Below are 8828 nucleotides of genomic sequence, written 5' to 3'. Positions count from 1 at the left end.
ACTAAATCATACTAATTTTTATTTAAAAAAAAAGGTTTACCATAATAGTTGTTACATGAAAAAACAATAAATTTAAAAATTCGAATTATCGCACGAGAAGGAATTTAAAATGCTTCATTAATATTTGGCTCATATCTATAATAAAACGTGACAATGTCAGAGCAGATAAATTTTAAAATTCTTTTAAATTTTACTCCAAGTTATAATTTCTACTTCTTTTCTCTGCTTATTTTTAAGGTGGCGTAAATCAATCAGTTATCAATTTCTTAAAATGAAAAGTTTAAATATTACATCAAAACGTACAAAAAAAGCAGTCTAGTTTATTATTTATTATTTTATGATATATTTTTTGACTTGTTGTCTAATATTAATATATGACAAATTTAACTCTCTAAGATATAAACCATGCACTGCAATGGAACTGGCTATGATAGCGTTACGTCTGATCAGATATCGACAAAAAGTAACATAGACAGCCAAGATATAAATTAATTAATATGAAACAGATGTAGACAATAAGTACAACCAAGAAATGAATAAAATTAATGTAGATTTATTGCGCAATTTATATTACTTAATGTTTAATTTATATAATAATTAATATGAATTTCTACAAGGTTTGTTTCACTTTATTTTTCAGCATTTTAGTGTTCACGCTAATGTATCGCAGTCAAGAAAAATTGAAATCAATATCTTTTGTAAGTAAAGCGCATTCAAAAATTAAACATAAAAACCCTGAGTTTTGCAGAATATTAATATTTAAATGGAAAAAAAGTTTATATTCGATAAAGTTGAAAAAAATACTTAAAAGAATAATAAAAAGAACAGTTTAAGTAAGAAAATTTTGAATAAAACAGGCTTTTAAAATTAAATATATATAATATACAACAATATAATTGGTTGCTCATCATTAAAAGATCTCATTTGACATTGTTTTGGAATACATAACAGAAGCTAAAGCCACTATTTATTAAAAATTCCAATTTTTCATTATTAATGATTCAATGAAAATTCGAATTAAAATTTAAAAAAAAATTTTTTTATACCTTATTTTATTCCTCATTGATATCCTCCTCTTTGTGGCCTACGTTAAAAGTTTGTACTAAAAAAAATTGCTTAAATATGTTTCATGAAGGAAAATTTTGTAAAAATCAAATACTCAAAAAATTCTATTTATAGATTTGATGTCAGGCTGACGATCGAAACATGGCCGCAAAATATATAAACAAATTAGAGACCATCTTCATGTGTCTGTCACATTTAGTTTCTGAAATTGTAAAAACTTAAATCCTGATCTCGAAAAGTTTTCTGTGTAAAAAGAAAAAGAAATATATAGTTCAGCCCATGAAACGATTGCTACCCAGTAAATATTGAAAATTAAAAATAAAAAAAAATTACAAATATAAAGCTGTTTGAAAAACAAATAAATGTCCTTTAAAATTCCTTACAATTCTGTCATCATTTATTCTACACACGACCTAGAAAGTTTTTATCTCTTTTTTAGAACACGATATTTGAAAGCTGGATATTTCTTTAAATTGAGTAGCATTTCCCTATTTTGTGCCGTATTTTATTATTTAAAAAACAAATTCTTAATTGCTTACAAATGTTTTACAAATAATAAGCTTCAAAGCAAGTGATCTAACTTAGATAATGCACGTCACGTGATCTAACCACAGTACAATAGTAAAACAGCTTCTTTTCTGAATGAAAATTTGTTTTTTTTTAGAATAAATTAAATTAAGCATTTTTGTAATAGATAACTATTTTAAAGCTATTCTTGAAATCGCAAATAAATATTTACGTGCTCAGTTTACGGAAGAAAAAAAAGTTTTTCTTCAACTTCTTTCGAGTTCAACTAATTTCTAGTCAAGTTTACTTAGAGGTGTTTTAATAGATAATAAGTTACCTAGACAGTAAAACTAATAGTAGATTAGTTAATAGTAGATACTTAAAATAATAGATACTAATCGTTAAAATATCAGCATAAAATAAAAATACCAAAATTAAATCTGAAATATTTCAAAAATAACGCTACATTATCCGCACAAAAAAAGTTTAATTGGTATGCAACTATGTAACTCCAATTTTAAAAGAAAATGCCTTTTTCTTATAACTCCAGCACGATTTGTGCCAGCTTCCTGAAGGTGCACATTTAACCCTCGATCCTAAAACTCGCACCAAATTCTCACGATTCCTTTCAAAAAAGAAGTTTGAAAAATAAATCTTTCTCAATGGATTTCTTTAGTTTTTTTTTCCTTTAGTATTCATAAAATAAATATCAGAAATATTTGCAAGCTTACAGCCTTATTTAATCAAAATAGGAGTTTCTCCACGTTCTTTAACATTTAATAATTTTAATAATCGCATGAGCTAAATCATCAGAGTGGACAGACAAATTTATTTCTAAGTTATCTGAAACTACGTATTTATTTCCCTTGCAGTTCCACTATTAAAACTAAGTAAAATAAAGAGTAATTGAAGAAGTAAATTATGCACCAAAAAGTAAAATTAATCGATAAATAGTTCTTAATCGATTAGAATCGAGAAAAAACGCTATACTATTCTTCACTGTAATGATAATAGATACTACTGGCATTATTGTCATAGAAACTGTTTAATTAATCACCGAATAGGCTAATATAGGTACCAAGGTACTTATTGTGGGTACCATGAAAATAGGTATGATGCAGTGGGGCATGGGATTAGGGGGGAGTGTGCTGCTAAAGGGATTAGGCATGGGAAAATTGCACGATCGTGTAAAAATTTGGCCATCATGAGTTTTCCACTAGCAATATCGTGTCAAACAGTACTCAATACTGTAAATCTTTATTTTGAGAATATAAATTTTTAAAAATGTGTTTTGCTTAATTTAATAATAAAGCCATAGGCAAAAATAAAATGAAATTATTATAGCTTTATTAATTTTGTTGGTATATATTTTTCAGCTTTGTTCATCATTCTATGTTGTTGATCAATCACAATTTATAGAGTATTTATTTTTATTAATTAACAAGTAATCAGATTGTTTAAATTACAGTAGATCAACAAAATTTTTTTACCCATCGGCAAAACGGGTCTAGGTTTGGATTTCATGGCGTCCTCACTTTTCAACTACAATAATCAAGAGTAATAGTAAACAGTGCACTGCTATGGCGAAAGCTGCTGCTTGATAATTTTTTTAGATCTCTTTTTTTTTCTAGCCAGTTTTAAAACAGTGAAAGAGCATCAGAAGAAACTTCATTAAAAAAAAAGACTAGTATTTTTTTTATTGATTATTGTACATACTGATGAAAAAAAACGGGGCAATTTAAAAACTTCATAGTTAACCATTTCAAATTTTTTTTTCATAAGGGCCCTTTCAAGTATTCGTAAGTACCATTTTCCCTTTATACTACTTAAAATCGTTAGAAAAAATTTAACTTGAATTTAATCATCATAATCCAGATAAAGACAGAATTAATGATAAGACTGAATTTAATGCAAGCTTAAAAGCAAAAGAGATCGATGCAAAACTCAAACTCCTAGCTTAAAAAAAAGTCAAAGAATTTTATATAACTTAAAGTAAAATAAGGCTTCCTCGAAATAAGTAAAATAAGGCTACCCTGGGGCCAATGTCTCCATAATTTCGTAAAGTGGCACGATTGTGGCGAATTGGCAAGCAATGAGCTCGTATTCCAAACAAGTTAAGTGTCCATCGATCTGAAATCGGGTGGGCCTTCAAACCATCACTGAAGATCGAACCTTTAAATCGAGTCTTTAAATTTTGCAAGAGAAAAAGAAGTAGAACTTTTAATCGTGAATTGCAACTTTTCTTTTCGACATTGCCCTGTCAAATAAGCAACAAGACTTATCCTATCCACAGGGAAAATGTGCTTTCCATAGTTAAGAACATATTTTGCTCCGGCTTGGATAACGTCTCCTGCCGCTTTCAAGATGGCCTTTTTTAAAAAAAAAACTGTACATACATTAACTGTTCATAACCTTATAATGAGCATACTTTATTAAACGCTTCTTTAAACATCCAAAGTTGCCTCGAAACTGTATATTATTAATTATTATTCCAAGAAAACTCAGACATTCTACTCTAATTGGCACAGTTTTATTTGGAAGTTCTTTTTTTTTAATATTTGTTGAATTTAATAGTCTTTCACAAGTAAAAAAATTATAACTTTAACCCTTTCAGAAATGGGGTATTTCGGATTCCAATCAAACATTACATAAGTAATTGCAATCGTAGAAACTAAATAAAGAATTATACTTCAGTTCGCTGTTGCTTTAAGAGTGGTGGTTGTCAAAAAAAAAAAGAATGAAATGTTTACAAGTTTCAAATTTTAAGGGCTTGTAACTTCTTGTAACAGGAAAGGGTTAAGTGCTTTGTTAATACTCTTTAAATTAAAATAATATTTAATACTAAATTCCTTACATTTAACATAGATCCTTATATTTAATCTTTATATCCTTATATTTATCCTTATATTATTCAGGGTTATTCATAATTCCCTCCACCTGTAAACGGCATTTTTCTTTACTACAACTGGCTTCAGTGGTACATGTTACTGCCATCTACCGGCAACTGCTTAAGTTAAAACTTGAATACTTTCGGAATAATTTCATATGTTCTTTTTTGCCATATTCGTCTTCGTTTTTTTACTGTAACGCTTCAAAACCCCGGAGGGAATTATGAATAACCCTGTAGGTAACATATATCCTTAACATTATCCTTATATTTGACATACATCCTTATATTTGACCCTTTTCAAGGAAAAAGGCCGTTAAATAGATGCACATAGGATTGTAAATGTTAATTATCCAGATTATCATTATTATATTGGGACTTTAAGTAAAACATTTCGCCCCAATTTGCGTCATCTGTCAGGCTGCAATCATTATATTTATATCAACAACCTAACATTCAAAATTCACCTTCAGTTTATTTTTAAATGACCTTTAAGAAAAAAAAATCTAAAATCTTTATTCCACCTCAGTTTCTCGATGATTTATCTCAGCAGCTCCGCCTCTTGCGAGTTAAATCCATTTTAGAAAACTAAAAAATTATGATACAGTAAAAGTTCCATATAACGATGTTCGATGCATTCGATGAAGACCACTATCACATCGAATTTCCATATAACCTTCAAAATGCTAATGTTGGAGATATCAAGAATTAAATGATATTAACGAGTTACTATACTTCCGCTATAACGACCATTTTGTTTTTAAATAAATACATTTTCCCTCTGTTTCAGTGAGCAATGTTTTGCAAAAAGGCTTAAATTGGATACGTTATTTATTTTCAGCATCAATGTAGAAAAGCGAAAAAACGAATTACCATTTTATTTTTTACAACTTTAACCTTTTATTTTTATAAATGTATGAGCAACTACAAGCTAAGTTTTATTCCTAAAAGGCAAGTTCTATTTTTAGAACACGCACTTCAAGAGAATGTGCAACATATCTACCCTGTCCTTTAATTTTCTTTCGAGACAAATTACTACTAAAATCAACATTCACTGTTATCAAGGGCGTCAAAAGGGCGTATTGTCTTCATTTCATTTTCTTATTGCAAACGATATGAAAACATTTCGTTCAAACATTCTTGTTGAAAATAGTTGTACACAATAGGAAAAAAAAGAGGTTAACATATCGAATTTTATTCCTATTTTAACATTAGATAAGTGTATTTGCTTATTAATGACAATGTCATCTCCTATTATAACGAACTTTTACATTTACATTTAGAATGGTAACCCTTTAGAAGGAACATATTCGCTATTGAGATATAAAATTACAAAAAAAATTACACTACCCAGTTTCAGTCCACTAGAAGACCGCAAATTAGAGCTTGTTTTGAAAATAGAAAAAATAAGAAATCACACTTCTGACGTACACATCTCAAACTTAAGTAATGTGAAAATTAGACACCCCAAAATAATCTGGCGATTTTGAGTTTTAAATGGTCCAAGTATGCTTCGCCAATGAATAGATCTCAAATCTCTTAAAATTCGTACAGTATTAGTTTTGAACATCAAAAATAAATTTTAGAATCGTTCTACGAATCGTGCAATGAAAAAGGCTTATTGTGAAATTCTGCTAGAAGACCAAAAAATTTTTTTCCTTCAATATTGAAATTTATTTTGATAGTAATATTATAAAAAAAAAACACTTTCGAAAAGTTTCGAAAGATTATTTTTCGTAGGCTGGTGATTATAACCACAAATGAGCAAAAGTATTGAATTCATTAAGGGTGTCATGCCCCCCCCCTTTTATGCGAAGTTTAAGAGATATTTCTTGAGGTAGAGAACTAATACCAAAATATTTCAAACAAATCAAATTATTTTTAAATAAATTTCTTCCAAATTATGAGCACGAACATTTGTCAAGGAGACGTCTGTTCAAACTATTTACATACAAGTACGTACAATTATATAGTATTACGTACAAATTATATAGTGGACATTTCTTTAAATTCTAACGTCAGAATAATACATAATCTTTGCAAAAGGAAAAATATTTTCTGAAACTACGGAATCCATAGTAGAAGCTATTGATTGGGAATTCTAAGTAAGTTTTTCATCTTTCTTTTTTCTGTATATAGCTAATTTTATAGTTTCTCTACTTTTTTCCTTATGGCAAGTCTTTCTTTCACAATAAGCCCTTCCAGTCTTAGGGTTTCTAACAAATGATTCTTAACACCTTTCTTCCTTCTTAAACCCATTGCTTCCCTCTTAGCCCCTTCCTTGCTTCCAAAAAAAAATCATAAGGGAGTAAACAGCACCTTTCATAAAGTAATTATTATGGAAGTACAAAATTTCCTACACCTGAGACAAAAAAATGTAAAGAGAAAAGATTTCTGCATTGGAAATTGCAAAATAATTGCAGTTAGGTTTTAAAAAAAAAACTGAAAATGTGAGCATGTAATCAAGCAATCTTAAGTGAAGGCTGTATTTACTTTAAATTTATACAAATTAATATTTCATTATTAGAATATTTAATCCCATTCATTAGCAAAGGGTATGATTATATTTGAATTTTTTATGATTATTGCATAAAGCGATGCGTATTCTACTCATTCACAGCTTTTTTCAACAATGCCTCTTACATAAAAATAAGTGAAATCAAAATGAAAATTACTTTCAAAAATCTCGAATGAAAATCACGATTTTTTTCGAAAAAGCAAAACACCTGCAGACATGTTCGCCGCAAAGAATTAAAATGTAAAATTATGTGAGACACCATGTCTCACATACATTAAATTTGATATTTCAGGAGTATTAACTGTCATTTTAAATGAACATAAATAATTAGTATTTAACAAATTAACACTTATTTTTGGAAATACACATTCTGGTTTCACGCCTAACTTGAAGAGTTTAAAAATTTTTACTTTCTTCAGCTTATAATTAATTAATAGAACCTTTCCTTAAAACAATCATAAGTAATAAGTCTCCAGTTATATTTTCATAATAAAAAAATTTAAGAACTCACAATAATTTTAAATGCACGAAAGTAGTTATTTTTATCTAAGAAACCAGACAATTCTGGTCGTACAATCCTACAACTTTTAGTATTTAAAAAAAAAACTTGCAAGTAAGCATTACACTATAAAACACGTTAAGAAAAGGCATTTCAAAACAGTTTTCAAGCCTTGAAAGAAAAAACAGAGCGAAGAATTTTTGCGTCATACAGGTGAAGTATTTAAATGTTTTTTGTAAAATTATTTTATTGTTATTTTTTTTGTTCGTTTTAGTTTAGTACGCATCGCTTTATTCCACCACTACATTAATTATCATCTAATCTGAAGGGGTTAAGAATCATGTTGCCTCTTCTTTCCCCAAAATTCCATTTCCCCTTAAAGGACGAGATGGAGTTACTCGATCTAAACAACTACTTTAAAAAAAATATTTAAACAATATAAATGCAATATAAATTTGACCTTAACGCGCGCGTTCATGCAATTTTAAATTTTAAATTCAAGGTTAAAAAAATAATTAAAAAAAATAAAAAAAGATGTTAAAGGATGAAAAGATTAGGAGAAGTAATAGGGAAGAGCTGAAAAAAGAGCAATAGCTTGAAATTGAAAATGTTAAACAAAGTTATTTAAGATTAAAAAAGTCTTTATTTAGTAAGACTAATTCACCATAGTGTCTACTTTTACCTCGTTTAAAATGTTAATACAATTAAACTCACTATACACACTCTACCACTCAGACATTTCCACACCTTTTTTTTTTTTTTTTTTTTTTTGTTTGTTTGTAAAGGAATACACACAGAACCGCGATAGCTCAGGGGATATAGCGTTCGCCTTCCAATGAGGCGAACGGGGCTCGAATCCAGCGATGGCTGGTCGATACGAATCCGCATCCGGCTTACATCGATCACAGTGCTGACCGGAAATATCCTCAGTGATAGACGGATCATGAGTTAGATTCCCTTTGCCGTCAGGCTGACCGTATGATGTTCTCTTGGTCTTCCTCCCCAAGTAACGCAAATGCGGGTTAGTTCCATCAAAAAGGTCCTCCAAGAAGGCAAAATTTCTCCGAATACTTGGTCCAGGCGTTCCCTTGTCTTCTGGATTGGTTTCAAAATGACAAAGCTACGGAGTTGAACATTAGCAGTCTTAAACTCAAAAATTGGGTCGGTTGTTCAACGACGATAATGAGAAAAAAAGGGGAATACACAAAATAAAAGCCATTGCTTAAATGTAATCTTTTATTCAAAAAAGGAAACAACTACACTCTTTAGTATAGCACCTTCGGAATCTTCCTTTTCAAAAAAGTAGATCGTTTTCAACGCAACACACTCTTTAGTATAGCACCTTCGGAATC

Source organism: Parasteatoda tepidariorum, chromosome 3 (genome assembly GCF_982258835.1).
Source record: "Parasteatoda tepidariorum strain Cologne lab strain chromosome 3, Ptep-v5.0, whole genome shotgun sequence".
NCBI lineage: Eukaryota > Metazoa > Arthropoda > Arachnida > Araneae > Theridiidae > Parasteatoda > Parasteatoda tepidariorum.
The sequence above is the reverse complement of the archived record's forward strand: the minus strand, read 5'-3'. Positions refer to the sequence as shown.